The sequence below is a fragment of the Macaca fascicularis genome, chromosome 10 (assembly GCF_037993035.2).
Source record: "Macaca fascicularis isolate 582-1 chromosome 10, T2T-MFA8v1.1".
NCBI classification, from domain to species: Eukaryota; Metazoa; Chordata; class Mammalia; order Primates; family Cercopithecidae; genus Macaca; species Macaca fascicularis.
In genome coordinates this window covers 54,260,708-54,277,419 of record NC_088384.1, presented here as the reverse complement: position 1 = coordinate 54,277,419, position 16,712 = coordinate 54,260,708, and the positions used below count along the sequence as shown (strand labels likewise).

Sequence of the window (16,712 nt, the reverse complement as noted above, 5' to 3'; positions counted from 1 at the left end):
AAAACCCCGTTGTATCATACAATTAAATTATGATTTAAAGCTACCTGACAATTACTGGAGGAAAAAATGAAACATTTACATTAATATTACCACAATTTTGGTATTATTGCAAATATCAAAGCGTGTAGTACTTAGGGATAAACCTGCAAAAAAGAGAAACGTTTGAAAACTATGAAACTATAAAATATTGTTAAAATAAATAAGAGACCTCAATCAATGGAATGTATGAGTCATAAATCTCAATACTGTTAAAATGTCTTTTCTTCCCACATTGATCTATAAGAATTCCAATCAAATCACAGCTGTATTCCTTATTTTAGAAGTTGAGAAACTAAAATTCTGAAATGTATGTCGATGGGTAGAGGACCTATAAAGGCAAATTACTTTGAAAGGAAACAATTACTTTGAAACCAGGTGCTGTTGGAGAATTAACAGCACCTGGTTTCAAGACTTATCAAGTTACAGTACTTAAGACAATGTGGGACAAATATAGATATACACATGTATATCAGCTTTCAGCTAGTTTTTAATAAAGTTCTTAGAGCATTCATGGACATAACATTTTCAACAAATGCTTCTGAAACAATTAGATATTCCAGTGTGTGTGTATGTGTGTGTGTAGCTCAGTACTTCACACCTGAGAGGTATGAGCGTGCATTACCAAGGGGAACTGAGAAGCTTTGAGAGTATTGGATATACTCACTGATCCCTTCATGGTGATTGTTTAATGGGCACATGTATACATCAAATTCATCTCATTACGCTTTAAATATTGGTAGTGTATTTTATGTTCATTCGACATGAATAAAGCTGTAAATGTTATCAAAATATTCACTTACTATGCTTCTATTCATTTTACTCTCTCTCTCCAGAGACCTTCAGATAGAAAATGCAGTTCAAAGATATTTCATAAAGGAAGAAAAGAAGTATGAAGACAGGTGAGAGATAGTACTCAGATTTTTTTTTTTTTCAGTGCAATCCTGGTCTTTTGTGACTAGCAATATTTTTATGTGCAGAAGTAGTAGAAAAGATAAATATTTTGTACAGTAGAGAAACGCATAATTTCTGTGCCATGGAAGAGATAACTCACGAAGATGACAGCTTCTGGCTATGTTGGATACCATCTAGTATTGTAACTAACCAACGATCTCACCTTAACATTGGCTGTAAAGCTACTTTAATGTTCCTTGCAATGACTTGAAGCTTTTACTGGAAACTTCATTGCTTACTGAGTTGAATAACACTGTTGATACGTGTTTATCTTATATTAGCACTAGAGTCATAATTTTACTTCTTAGAAAATTAAAATTCTTAGAAAATGAAATTATATATTTTTAATGTTTCAACTGTGATATCACTCCACATGCATCTTTACATTCTTTTTTTTTTTTTTTTTTTTTTTTTTTTTTTTTTTTGAGACGGAGTCTTGCTCTGTCACCAATATAGAAAGAATTATTGTTGATAATAGAGAACACAGAACTGTTGAACGGTGTTGAAGCTGAGCTGGAGAGAGTCACCAAAGCTGGCACAGAAGCTGGCGAGGTCGGAGAGTTTCCTGCCTGGACACAGCTTGAGCTCACCCCTGCGCCACCACCAGTGGCAGAAACTGCAGACCCAGCTGGGCCCTGAGGCCTCCGCCCCATCCTCCCACCAGCCAGGAACTGTGCTGAGGTCGCAGATAGGCGACCCTGGAGGGGTGCGCCTGAGGGAAGGCGGCCCATGTTCCGGACAGCAGCAGGACACCAGGATCCAGGGACCCACCTCCCACCGCGGGAACCCCAAACCTTGCCTGGCGCCCCTTGCTTGCTCCGCCTGGCCTCCAGGGGCCGGTGTGTGTCCTGGTCATGAGGATGCACAGCAGGTGCCCGGGAGTCCCCTTCCGCCATGGCCTACCGCTCTGCCAGCCATCACGCCTGGTTCACAGACCGCAGCGCAGCCTGGCTGCCTCTGATCCCGCCAGGCCGGGACCTGTCCTCCTCCTGGGCGACCAGCCGGGGGAATGCACACTGCCCGGTGGCCTGCACAGCCCCTGACCGCCCATCCCCTCTGGCGCCTCCGGCCCAGGCCAGGACCTTCCTGTAGCACAGAACCCACCTTCCTTCCCGCCTCAGAGCTGCTCCGCTTCCGCCACCCACAGGGAAAAACTCAGATCTCCAAACAAACAGAAATCCGCGTGTGACTCCTCTGGTTGGATACTGCCAGTCCCCACATTTACTTCCAGGAGTTTTCTTGGCAGAAGGTGTCCGACATTTGATGTTTCACCAGCGATGAGGCTGAAAAGTGACAGCAATAGAGAAACACACCAGGCTTTCCGCAACAAAGATGACCTTCCCTTCTTCAAAACTCAGCAATCTCCAAGTTCCACAAAGGACTCAGGACAAGATGACTGAACTGGAGTACTCGGCCCAGGAAATGCAGGCCCAGAGTGGGTCACCTCCTTAGGGCAGGCCCAGCCTTCTCCTGGCTGCCTGGGTGCCTTTCTCCTCACTCCCACCCAATGCAGGGGACCCCACAAACTCGGCTCTTGGGGCTCCCTGCACCTCCCTCCACAGGAGCCACCTCCTGCCCGCCAAGCTGGGGCCTTCTGGGGCATCCTGGGCTGAGAGGGCAAGGTGCCAGCTCTGCACGCTGGAGAAGGAACACCGCTACACTGTCACACTGACACACCGCCATACGAAGACACTACCACACGGGCACACCACCACATGGCCACATGGACAGACACACACATGGAGATGTCACCATACGGACACACAGACACACCACCACACTGTCACATGTACAGACACACGGAGACATTACGACACGGACACACTGCCACACTGTCACATGAACGGACAGACAGACATACGGAGAAGTCACCACACAGGCACAGCACCAGACTGTCACACGGACACAGACACACGGAGACATCACCATAAGGACACACGACCACATACCACAGGGACACACAGACACACAGACACATCACCACACTGTCACAGGGACACACCATCACTCTCACACGAACACACAGACACACTGCCACATGGACACTGCCACACACACAGACACACCGCCACACTGTGACATGGACACACCTCCACACTGTCAGACACCACCACACAGACACTGCCACGTGGACACAAGGACACACAGGCACAGTGTCACCTGGATACACAAACCTGGGAAGCCACATCTGAAGGAACTGCCAGGTGACTAGGGCCATAAGTCAATCAAAGTAGACTTTCCCTGGCTTGCATACAAGTCATTTAAACTGTGGTGGGATGGTATCTCATTGTAGTTTTAATTTGCATTTCTCTGATGATCAGTGATACTGAGCACCATTCTTATACCTGTTTGCCATTTGTAGGCCTTTTTTTGAGAAATATCTATTCAAATCTTTTACCCCCTTTTTTAAACCAGGTTATTTAGATTGTTTCTTAAAGAGTTGTTCGAGCTTTTTATATATTCTTATTATTAATCCCTTGTCGGAAGAGTAGTTTGCAAATATTTTCTCCCATTCTGTGGATTGTCTCTTAATTTTGTTGATTGTATCATTTTCTGGGCAGAAGCTTTTTAACTTAGTGTGATCCATTTGTCCATTTGTGTTTTGGTTGCCTGTGCTTGTGGGTATTGCTCAAAATATTTTTGCCCAGACCAGTGTTCTGGAGATTTTCCTCAAACTTTTTTTGTACCAGTTTTATTGTTGGAGTTTTAATCAACTTTGATTTTACTTTCATATATTATGAGAGATACTAGTCTGTTTTCATTCCTCTGCATATGGATATCCAGTTTTTTGAACACCATTTACCACCAGTGTATGTTCTTGGCACCTTTGTCAAAAATGAGTCCACTGTAGCTATGTAGATTTGCTACTGGGTTCTCTATTCTGTTCCATTGATCTATGGGTCTGTTTTTATGCCAGTACCATATTCTTTTGGTTACTATAATTCTGTAGTATAATATGAAGTCAGATAATAAAATTCCTCCAGCTTTATTTATTTATTTATTTATTTTTGCTTAGGATAGTGTTATTTCTTATACTGAAAGCATTCTGTTATTTATTATTAGTCTACTTTTATAGTTTTACAATGCTATCCTCTTTTACAAAGCTATGATCAACTCAAGGTGTCCAGATCAGGGTTAATTGTAGCTATTTGAAAATGTAGCAATATTCTGGCTGGGCATGGTGGCTTATGCCTGTAATGCCAGCTCTTTGGGAGGCCAAGGTGGGCAGATCACCTGAGGTCACGGGTTCAAGACCAGCCTGGCCAATGTGGTGAAACACTGTCTCTAATAAAAACACAAAAATTAGTTGAGGATGATGGCAGATGCCTGTAATCCCAGCTGCTCAGGAGGCTGAGGCAGGAAAATTGCTTGAACCTGGGAGGTGGAGGTTGCAGTGAGCCCAGAATGTGCCATTGCATTCCAGCCTGGGTAACCAAGACAGACTTCATCAAAAAACAAACAAACAAAAAAGGAGCAATATTCTGTGTAATTGTTGACAGCTTAATTCCCTATTATGTGGATCAGAGAGCAGAGGATTCTGAATGCATGAACATATCTTTAACATTTCAATACATTACTCATAATTACTAATGAACTAAAGAGAAAGCAAGAAATTATGGTGATAGTTATATTGACCTGGAGAAATGTAGACATAAAAGAACAGTAAGATGAGAAATGTGTTCACACGGTCTGTAAGAGCACACAAGAATAAAAATAGGGAAGAAAACATGAGAGTTTTCAACAGATTTCTGGTCATGTAAGTCAATTTGTATCAGTTAATTTTTAAAAGTTTTATTTACATGCAATAAACTGCACATACTTCAATTGTACATTTTGATTATTCTTGGTATTTGTAGCTCTATAAAACCAACAACATATTCAAATAAAAAGCATATCCATTACCTTTACCACCAAAGTTTTCTTGTGTTTTTGCTACTCTCTTTCTCTTGCCTATCCCCACCCCATCCACAGGCAACCACTGATCCACCTGCAGTCCCTGTGAGTTTTTATTTCCAAATACATGAAATCATAGGGTGGGTATACTTTTTCATCACTCAGCATCACTATTTTGGAGATTTATTCATGTTGCTACATCTATCAATTGTTCTGTTCTTACTAGGGAGTATTATTTCATTATATACATATACCATAGTAAATTTTTCAGTCACAAATTCATCTGTCCATGGACATTTGGACTGTTTTCAGGATTTTGCTGTTGCAAGTAAAGCTGCTATGAAGATTCATGTAAAATCCATTGAGTGGGCATATGCGTTAGGTTTTCATCTCCACTGGAAGTGGAATAGATAGATATATGGCTATCATGTCTGTAACACGAAAACACAAAGCCTGACAAAACCCATTTCTAAAGTGGAAACTCCACCAGAGAACCTTGACTCCAGCCTGACTTTTGAGACTATCTCCTATGTCTGGTGCAACGACTGGTCCTGGGGTAGCCACATGACCCAAGGAGGACCATGTTTAAACTTCCGAGTTTTCACTGAGATTAATATGCATTTGTTGAAAGAGAAGCCCCTTTGCCTCCTCTCCCAGCTGCAAATGCTTTCAGGGATCACATCATGCTGGAGCATGTGGTTACAGTGTTTCCTAAACTTTGTGGGGAAAATTTGTTCAAGCAGGTAAAAATGGAGCAAATACAAAGAGAAAAGCAGTCCAGAAATATCAAATAAAAAAGAAACGGCCTCCATAAAATCATTTGAACTTATGATTAATTCAATAGTCATTAAAACCAGTTTAGTGTACAAAGAGTCTTCCCCTCCACCACCCTTTATTCCTTCACCAGGTTTAAGGTACATTTTTTAACTTGCAAACGAAAGTTTTGTCATTGACTCAGACATTAAAATCCCTTGTCTCCAAGAGCAATCATTCAATTCTGTCCCTCTCATTGTTAGAATAATATGTTCACTTTATTCTGCATACACTTCTCCTTTGCCCTTGTTTGCCTATTCTATTAAAGTTATATTCAGACATTTATTTCATTTTATATCAAAGAAACTGTATACATGTTCTTAATCTTTTTTTTTTTTTTTTTTTTTTTTTTTCAGACGGAGTCTCGCTCTGTAGCCCGGGCTGGAGTGCAGTGGCCGGATCTCAGCTCACTGCAAGCTCTGCCTCCCAGGTTTACGCCATTCTCCTGCCTCAGCCTCCCGAGTAGCTGGGACTACAGGCGCCCGCCACCTCGCCCGGCTAGTTTTTTGTATTTTTTAGTAGAGACCGGGTTTCACGGTGTTCGCCAGGATGGTCTCGATCTCCTGACCTCGTGATCCGCCCGTCTCGGCCTCCCAAAGTGCTGGGATTACAGGCTTGAGCCACCGCACCCGGCCACATGTTCTTAATCTTACAAAAAGTTCTGAGTAATTTTTTGCCTCATATTTGATTTTAAACTACCCAAGAAGCATTATTTTCTCATTTAGTATTTTAACTTTTCTAACCTAGGACTTTTATAGTAGATATTATGTCTTTTTCTAAATGCCTTGCTTCAATTTACATTTTAAATGTAATTTTTAAAAAGTGTATGTCTTAAATATTTGCATCTTGCAGCTCAGGCCTAAATATCCCTTAATAACAAATATTGTCTTTTTTCCTGTATATTTTTCACATATTTCAGTTGTGAGGTATATTGCCACAATAAAAGTTTTTGTCAACATAACAGAACACATAGGCAAAATATTGTTTCCAAGTGATTGATGATGTGATGCTTTCAGTCTAGCGACAATCCCTTGAAGTAATCATCATCCCTATATCTAATGAAATACGAAATAAATATTTCACTTTGTTTCTAAAATTCAGCCGACAAATATATAGCCTGTCACATACAGCCTGTAACACCAACATATAAAAATTAAAGCAGTTCCTTCTCCACTCCCACTGCTTCACTTGACTAGCCTTAAAATATAATAACAATAATAAAAAATAAAAGCAAAACGGTTCCTTAACTTATGTTTGAAATTTAGTGGATAGACTATCATAAAAGCACTTATATGTATGGAGGGCCTCTGTAAAATATAGACTTTTAACAGAAAAGTAGACATATATAATAGTTAAATTAAAAACACAATTATATATAGTACCATCACAAACACACCAGGACTTGTTTTAGAATGCAAGATGTAATTGACTAAACCATTTAGGGCTAGACCTCTGAAACAAAAGGCATTCACACTTTGCGATTCTAGGGGGACAATATTATTCAAAATAGAAGCATGCAGAACCTTTACCTGATCATGATAAAAATCTTTCCTACTTGTTGTTAATCCGCCACAGCTTTTACAAGGTCAGCAAAAAGAGATTATCCCACAGTATAAGCTGATGGCCAAAATTATCCGCTTTACTTTAGGTAACATAATATCTATTAACTGTAAATTTATTCTGAAAGAAAACAGATACATTTTTCTCAGAAATGTCTTTAGATGAAGATCTGCCACAACTGTTTTGCTCGCTTTTTAAAATTGTTTTTATTGATAAATAAATATATATGGATACAATGTGGTACAATACATGTAAATATTGTGAAATGGACAAATTAGGTTAAATAACATATCCTCCACCTCACATATTTATTACATTATGGTGAAACATTTGAGTTGTAGTATTTTAGCAGTTTTAAGATACGCACTTCATTATGAGTAACTGCTGTCACTTTGCTGTGCACCATATCACCAGAATGTATCTCTCCTTGCTGAAGCATTATCCCATTGAATAGTTCCCCTTTTCCCACCCCCCACTCCGCCCTGATCAGCCTGTGATAAACCGCCATTCTAATCCTAACTTCACCCCCGCCCTGCTCAGCCTCTGATAAAGCACCATTCTACTCCCAACTTACCTGCACCCCGGCCCTGCTTAGCCTCTGACAAACCACCATTCTACTGCCGACTTCCCCCCGACTCCGCTCAGCCTCTGATAAACCACCATTCTACTCCTAACATCTGTGAGTGCACATTTGTGGATTTCACATATAAGTGATATTATGAGATATTTGTCTTTCTGCGTCTGGCTTATTTTACTTAGTATATATCCTCTAAATTCATCCATGTTTTTACAAATGACAGAATTTCATTCATGTATAAAGATAAGTAGGATTTTTGTATGCATCCTACATATACTTTTAACTTCCCACAGCTTTATTGAGATATTATTCATACTTCGTGTGATTCACTCATTTAAAGTACAAACTTCAAATTCTTTTAGTATATTAACTGGGTGGAGAAATAATCATCATAGTATAATTTTAGAACATTTTAATGTGCCTTAAAGAGATTTGCACCCATTAGCAAACTTTCCCCATTTTCTCCAGCCTTTCCTAAAGCCCTCCTAGTCTAGGCGACCACTCGTCTACTTTCTGAATATGAATTTGCCTATTCTGGACATTTCACATAAATGGAATCATTATAACACATAGTCATTTTTTACTCACTTCTTTCACTTCACATATTTTTAATGTTCATCCATTCTGGAGCATGCATTAACACTTTTTTCCCTTTTATTGCTAAATAAGATTCTATTTTATGGATTGATTTGATTCATCCACTCCTCAGTTGATGAACATTTCTGTTGTTTTCTACTTTTTGTTGCTATAAACATTTGTGTACTACTGTGTGTAGCATTTGTTTTGTTTTCTTTTTGGTAAACACACAGGAGTGGAATTGCTGCGTCATGTGCTGAGTCTATGTGTAACATTTTGAAGAACTGCCAGACTGTTTTACATTTTGAAATCTCACCAGTGGTGTAGAAGGGTTCCAATTTTTCCACCTATTTTTATCCATTCTTCAGTTGATAAGCACTTAGGTTGTTTCTAATTCATGGCTATTAGGAATAATGCTGCAATGAACATGAAATTGCAGATGTCTCTTTTTGACATCCTGATTGAAATTCCTTTGGACATATATCCAGAAGTGGGATTGATGGATCATAGGGTAAATATATTTATAATTTCTTGAGGAAGCTTCATACTGTTTTCCAAGATGGTTGTACTAATTTCCATTCTGACCAGCAGTGTACAGGGTTTCTTTTTCTCTACGTCCTCATCAACACTTATCTTCCATCTGTCTTTATGATAGCCCTAGTAAAATGTGTGAGGTGATATCTCAGTGTGGCTTTGATTTGCATTTCTCTGATAATTAGGAATGTTTGTGATTTTTTCATGTACCTGTTAGCTTTTTTGTATGCCTTAGGAAATGTCTATTCAGGTTCTTTGCTTATTTTTTAAAATAAGCATAATTTTTTTCTTATTTTTGAGTAGGTTGAGTTACTTATATATTATTATATGAGCCCCCTTATCTGATGTATGGTTTAAAAATGTCATCCCATTTGTGGGTTCTCTTCACTCTATTATTGCTTTTTTCCTGTGGAAAAGCTTTTTAGTTTTATGCAATCTCATTTGTGTGTTTTTGCTTTTGTTGCCTGTGCTTTCGGAATAATCTACAGAAAATCATAGCTCAGGCCAATGTCAGACAGTCTTCTTCTCTATCTCCTTGTGGTAGTTTTACATTTCAGATTTTCATTTTGATTTGATGCTTGTATAAAGAGAAAAATAAAACTCAAATTTTATTCTTCTGTATGTGGAGAGTCAGTTTTTTCTATACCATTTATTGAAAATAATTTTCTTTCTTCTTTGTGTATTTTTTAGTTATTTTATCAAAAAACCAATTGACCACAGACATGTGGATTTATTTATGGGTTCTATATCCCTTTTCACTGTTCTATGTGTCTCTTTTTATGCCAGTGCTATGCTGTTTCAATTACTACAGCTTGGTCATAGAGTTTGTAATTGGGTCGTCTGATGCCTCCAGCTTTATTCTTTTTGTTCAAGATTGCTTTGGTTAGTTGGGGTCTTTTGTGGTTCCATACAAATTTCAGGAGTAATTTTTCTATTTCTGTGAAGAATGACATTGGAATTTCATAGCGCTTACATTTAATCTGTAGATTACTTTGGGTAGCATTGACACTTTTAAAATACTAATTTTTGAATTCATCAATAAAGGATGTCTCTCCATTTATTTATGCTATTTTAATTTTGTCATCAATGTGCTATAGTTTTCAGTGTGCAAATCTTTCACGTTCTTGATTAAATTAACTCCTGTCTTTTATATATTTATATATCTGTTTTGATTCTATTATAAATGAAATTGCCTTATCAATTTATTTTTCAGGTAATAGTTTGTCATTATTGTATAGAAACAATAATGGTAGTTGTATATTGATTTTGTAACTATTAACTTCATTGAATTTCTTGATTGGCTTTAACCATTTATTTTGGTGGAGTCTTTAAGATGTTCTCTATCTTAAGATTATATTTTCAGAAAACAGAAACAATCTTACCTCTTCCTTCCCTATATGGATTTATTTTATTTCTTTGTCTTGTGTAATTGTTCTGGCTAGGCAATTACACATAATGTTTTCAGCATTTGTAATTTTACATCAAATCCATTCATTGTAACACATTGATTGCTACTTTTCAACTAGTAAACCTGGACATTTATCACTACTCTTCCCCCAGTACAGGAGTCCATGACGTGGTGTGGGCCCTACTGGGCCACAGTCCAGGGCAGGCTTGGTGGAGGGTCTCTCCTGCAAGAGTCCGCGGCTCTGTGGAGGAAGAGTTCTCCAGTGCCTTAGTCCAGGGTGAGGCAGGGGTGGGGCTCCTTCAGTAGCTCAGTCCAGTGCGCTGCCCTGCAAGGGTCCTCCTGTGCAGGAGTACACAATGCGGCCGGAGTCCTACTGTGCCTTAGTCCAGGACGCCGGGTGCTGGGTCCTCCGTTGCCCTTGTCCAGGGCGCGGGGAGCTGGGTTCTCTGATGCCATAGTCCAGGGCGCGGCGGAACAGGAGTCCTGTGGCGCAGTAGTCCAGGGCGCACTGGACTGTGGATCCTCAGGTGCCACAGTGCAGAGCGCCACAGGGCGGAATTCCTGCCTTGCTATATCCAGGGTGCAGCCAGGCGGGGGTTCTCCTGTGCAGGAGTCCAGGACGGGACTGTGAAGGAGCGGGAGTCCTCCGTGTAGGAGTCCTGGGGTGTTGGAGTCCAGAGCGCAGTGAGGCTGGGTACTCTCGTGCCATAGAGTAGGGCATGGCGGGACAAGGATCCTGCCCTGAGATAGTCCAGTGCTTAAGTCCACAGTAATGCAATGGTCCTCCAATACTGGAGTTCACGGCGTGGTGGGGTCGGGGTCATTGCCTGACTTAGTTCAGGGCATACCAGGGCGGGGGTCCACAGTTGCCACAGTGAGGACCTCCGAGGAGTGCGGTTCCTGTCTTGCTGTAGTCGGGGGAGCAGGGGGCAGGAGTCCTCTCTTGTCAGAGTCTCTGGCACGGTGGGACTGGGGGTTTTCCTATGCGATAGCCCACGGTGCGGTGAGGCTGGGTCCTCCCTTGCCTTTGTCCAGGGCGCAGGGGGGCGAGGGTCTTCGGTGGTGGAGTCCATGGAGCGACGGGATTGGGGTCCTCCAGTGCTGTATTCTGGGCGCGGCGGAGTGAGGGCCCTGTCCTGAGGTGGTCCAGGGCATTCGCGAGTGGCGGTCCTCCTGTGCCATAGTCCGAGGTGCAGAGGGGCGGGGGTCACCTCGTCCTACAGTCCCCCACACACGAGGCCCCAGTCCTGCTGTGCCTCAGTCCAGTGCGCCGGGGGACGGCTGTCCTGCTGTGCTGTAGGGCAGGACGCAGTGGAGCAGGGGTAGTCCAGAGAGCGCCCTGGCAGGGGGTCCTCCAGTGCTGAAATACAGCCCATGACGGGTCAGGGGTGTTACTGTGCCGGAGTCGGTTTGCAGGGTCCTCCCCTGCCATAGTCTACGGGGAGATGGGACAGGGTTTTCTAGTGTAGGTGTCCAGGGTGCGGGGGGGACAGGAGTTCTCTGGTGCAGGAGTCCAGGACGTAGCCGAGTGGGAGTCCACCAATGCCAGAGTCCAGGGCTCTGCGAGGCTGGATTTCCCATGCCAGAGTGTAGGACGCGTTCAGGGGAGGGTCTTGGCGTGCGGTAGTCCAGGGTGCGGTGGGGCAGGAGTGGTCCATATCTCCGTGGTGGGGGTCCCTCTGTGCTGGAGTCCAGTGCTCAGCGAATTGGGGGTCCTTCTGAGCTGTAGTCCAGGGCACGGCAAGGTATGGGTCCTCTGGTGCCCTAGTACAGGGGGTGTCGGGTCCTCCTGGGTCTTGGTCTAGGGCCCGGCAGGACTGGGGTCCTGGAGTCCAGGAGGTAGCCCAAGTTGCCGCAGGACCAGGTCCTCTGGAAACACAGTCCAGCGCGCTGAGGGGCAGGAGTAGTTCAGGGCGAGCCAGGGCCGGAGTTCTCCAGAGCCAGAGTCCAGGGTGTGGAGGGGTGGGGGTTCTGCAGTGGCACAGTCCAGGACACCGCCGGGCGCTGCAGGGCCGGAATCCTCCGGTGCCTTAGTCCAGGGCGGAGAGGTCCTTCAGCAGCATAACCTAGCTCTTGGCATTGCAGGGGTCCATGGAGTCACCGGTCGGGGTCCTCCCGTGTTTTAGCCTAGGGCTGGGAGAGGACGGGGTCCTCCTTTGCCCTAGTCCAGGGCATTGTGAGGTCCGGCTCCTGAACACTTACTGTCTGTGCCACTACCGCGGCGGGGGAAAACTACACCATCTCAGGTAAGCCTAACAGAGCAGCTGTCCTTAAAAGATTCCCAGTTGAGCGTGGCTTGGAACAGGCCTGAGAAGTGTGCCCTTAGATGGCTTCAAGGGCTCTGAGCAGTGTTTAAGGAATCCAGCTGACCTCAGTTACTCCAAGCCCTTTTCCACTCAGCAGAACTTCTCGCCAGGGGGTCCCCCATCTGCGGAGCCCTTTCATCATCCCTGATCCCCACAGGGTGGACTCCGTCTCATCCTCACGATCTCAGCTCAAGCCTCATTCATCACCACATTCCTGGCTCCAGGTCTGGCCCAGAAGAAATGGGTCAGATTAAGAGCTCAATGTGTTCCCATGGTCACTTTTCTTCAGCCCTCCTTTCTTTGTGCCAACATCTATCTTTGGGTTTCTGGATAAAGTTTTCAGCAGCTGCATGCAGCTCCATTTTTCTTACCAGGTAAGAGACTGTGCTTGAGTCCGCAGTAAGGCAATGTTCCTCCAATGCTGGGGGACTCCAAAAGTCTTCCTGAAAACAAAGGCACAATGCTTGTGACCAGAGAACTCCCAGTCCTCTCCCTGCATAGGAAAACTGGACTTCTCCGGAAGGCTCTAGTTCCTGGCAAATCTCTAGGGCCACTGAAATCGGCTGTCCCCCACCTTTGCTTCTGGTTCTGAAGGGACTGAAGTTGGGAATCCTTTCTAAGTCTCTACACACGGAGCCCTTCTTTTGTGGGAATGTTTTGCCATACACTAGGATTCTCATTTACCTTTCAGGGCCTTCAAGAATCCTGATGTGCTTTGGCTTCTGTTCCTGGCAGGGAGGCCACTGAACTGCTCTGGAGCGGAAGTTCAAATAGTCATCACTGTTATTAAACCTTTACATAGCATGTTCTTTCTTTCTGGCAGGCTTGTGGTTTGCTTGTATGTAGATGGGCTTGTATGTAGATGGAGTGGTTTGCGTCCTCATTAGGTAACACCCTCAGTCTTTCATGCTGAGATTGGCCATTTTATTTGTAACTCACTGTACTATCCATTTGCTCTTCCAGTGTCCCTTAGAAGGATACAGAGTGTTCTGTAGAATGCCATAGAGACCTGGGCTTAGGGAAAATATTTGACCCAAAGTCCGCCAACTCACATGAGTATCTCCCCACAACTTGTACAGGGCTAGTCTCTGGGTATATAGGAAATGAAACCGTGCCTGAGCAGATGTTACAAACACCCTCCCCTGAGAGACTCCAGGGCTGCTTTATTCAAGCAAAACAGTGTGCTCTAATAAGCTCAGAATTGAGAGAAACAAGTTTTCATTCCATCTTTCTTAAAAACTCCCTTTGTAACTTTAGACATAATAATAACACTGCCTGGGTAGTGAACACCTCTGTGCCAAGAAGTATGATGATCGTTGCCTGAGCTGTAATTCTCACCATAGTCCTGCAGGAGAGCTGCTATTACTGCTTATTACACAGATGGGCAGCCTGAGGCTCAGATGGAGTTAACTGGCTTAATTGGTAGCAATAGAGACAGGATTTGAACCCAGGGCTGCCTGATCACCAAACGTAATTATATTCAACATGATGCACTTAACACTTCTGGCCCTCCCTTGAAGATGGTGGCTTGTCTCTCTTTCTGTAGGCAAATGTCATGTCATAACAATATTAAACAATTACAAGTAATGTCCCTATCTGCTTCTACACTGCCTTTGAAATATTATTTTAGATCTGCCAAAATAAAATGCAAACTCATTAACAAGAAAGGAGGTTGCACGCATCCCTGCCTTCCTGAGTAGTCTACTCACCCAAAGACAAAAGGATGACCAGCCTCCAGCTGGGATATTCAAAGACACAGTCACCCTGCCATGCAGCCTGAGGCTGGTGAACGTCCAATCTCCTTTTTAAGAGGCTTGTGGCGTGAGCTCTTCAAACGTACAACCACAAAGGAAAGGCATAGCTGGTGTGAGCAAGGCTGATAAGATGGACATTTTGTCTGCTTCAAGGTTAGAATCCAACCTATCAAATGTGGTTATCTGACCTTCACAATGCTGCAGTCCAGCTAAGGCCTGCAAATATTCCTCCACCATTTACTATGGATGAAACAATAATGTGCTGTGGGGAATCCAGTTACACACACACATGCGTGCACACACACTGCTCCTGCTGTCTCAGAGCTTCTAGGCTGGCAAGAAGGAGGTGCAAACACTAGTAGGTAAGTCCACCATCAGTATGAAGCTATCATCTAGTTATCAACTAGATCCAACAAGGTAGAACACAGTATGATAGAAGCAAACAAGGTGGAGATGAGATCTGACTCCCTTTCCCTTATGAAACTGATGATGGAATAGTGTATGAAAGACTTGCCTGAATGAATCTCATATTTTCCAGTGTTTTCTATCCCCGTGATTGGAACTTTTATTCATCTATATCATTATCCAAAAGGAAAAAACAGGAGATTTTCCTAAGACCATTCTCTGTCTTATCCCTCATATCCCCAAACATCACCAAGCCCTGCCCACTTTTACCTCCTCGGTTTCTCTCCAGTTGCTCTGTTTTCTCCACATACACTAGCGATACCTTGGCTACATGAAGACCACCAGCAGCAGCTGGGGCAACCAGCACCCTGTGGACCTGCATAGGGTGCATAGATTATGTCCAAATGATAGAATAATCCAAATCTGTTTGCATGGTGCATGGTGTGGCTATCTGAGAAAAACCTGGCTTTTATAGGAAGGAGAAAGGAGAATGCTTCTTGAGGGGAAGAAACCAGCAGGAATGTGCCTCAGGGAAAACTCTCCAGAGGGGAGTGAGTTGTAAAGAGTATTTTGGTAGTTTGCATGTTTCTTGGGTTCCTTTGGCCTGTAGAGCTACCATTTATTCATTTGACAAATATTGGGGTGGTCGACTCCAGGGTTCAATAGTGAGCAATATGCACAGAATTTCTTCCCTAGTGGAGCTTTGAGTCTAACAGAAAGAGGTGACGTTATTCACGGAATTATGTAATAAGGGGAAGTGCAGCAGACCCAGGTGTGCTGCAAGAGCCTGGGAAGATGGACTGGCCCCACGAGGGAGGCAGGAAAGGCTGGCCCCAGGAAGGAAGCAGCACTTGAGCTAAAATCAGGGAGAAAACTAGGGAAAGACACAGCATTCAGGAGGAAGTAGAAGCTGGCCCATGAGGATGGTGGTGTGGAGAGGTGCACCAATACCCAGGTCCTTGGATTTATTGTTGAGCTGCTGAACTAAGCAATGTTGGCTCTTGCCCAACCTCTGCACTTCTTGTTTTGCAAGATTATACATTTTTTTATTTAAAAGCTAGTATGAGTTGGTATCTGTTGCTTTTCTGAGGCCCTGTCCTGTGAGGTAGACAGGGGGCCTCATGGTACTCTGTGGAAGCTAAAGATGGAGAAGAGTTTTGGAATGCCTGCAGAAGAGAACTTTTAATGGATCATTTAAGAAGAGGGTGCTACCCCTAGACTGCCCAGATTCACTTCCCAGCTTTGTGACCTTGGACTCTCTGTGTCTGTTTTCCAATCTGAAAAATGGAATAATGATAGTATCTGCCTCTGCCTGCAAGACCCTGACCTATCAGACCAACTACCTTTTCACTTGGAACTCTCCTCCTACACCGGACCCCAACCGGACCGCTCATTAACACTTTACATTGGCCTGTTTTCCTTTTTGAGATTTCGCTCAAGACATTTCCCTCGTCAAAATTAACTTGGTCCATCTCCCCCTATTGGAATTCAACCCATTCTCCAGAAATCAGTTCAAATTGTATCACCAGAAAGCCTCTCTCAATTACCTCCACCCTTTTTCATTCTTTGGGCCATTTCTGCCATGATTTCTTATGTTTTTCTTTTTTGCTACATATTGGCATTGGTACATATAATCTCCACTTCCACTCAAATGTGAAGTTATTGCGGACAATCCCTATGGGTATAGTCCTATCCCAAGAGTCCTGGGCAGAGGGTCTCCCTCTTTCACCCAGGCTGGAGTGCAGTGATGCAACCAGAGCTTACTGCAGCCTCAACCTCCTGGGCTCAAATGATCCTCTCACCTTAGCCTTTCCAGTAGCTAGTACTAAAAGGCAGGCACCCCCATGCTTGGCTAATTTTTGTATTTTTCATAGAGATGGGGTTTCACCATGTTG

General features: G+C 43.4%; 1 pseudogene; it reads right to left on the bottom strand.

The window, feature by feature from the left end:
* Nucleotides 1-11,812: 11,812 nt before the first annotated feature.
* Nucleotides 11,813-16,289, bottom strand: LOC141407767 (uncharacterized; annotated as a pseudogene).
* Nucleotides 16,290-16,712: the final 423 nt, after the last annotated feature.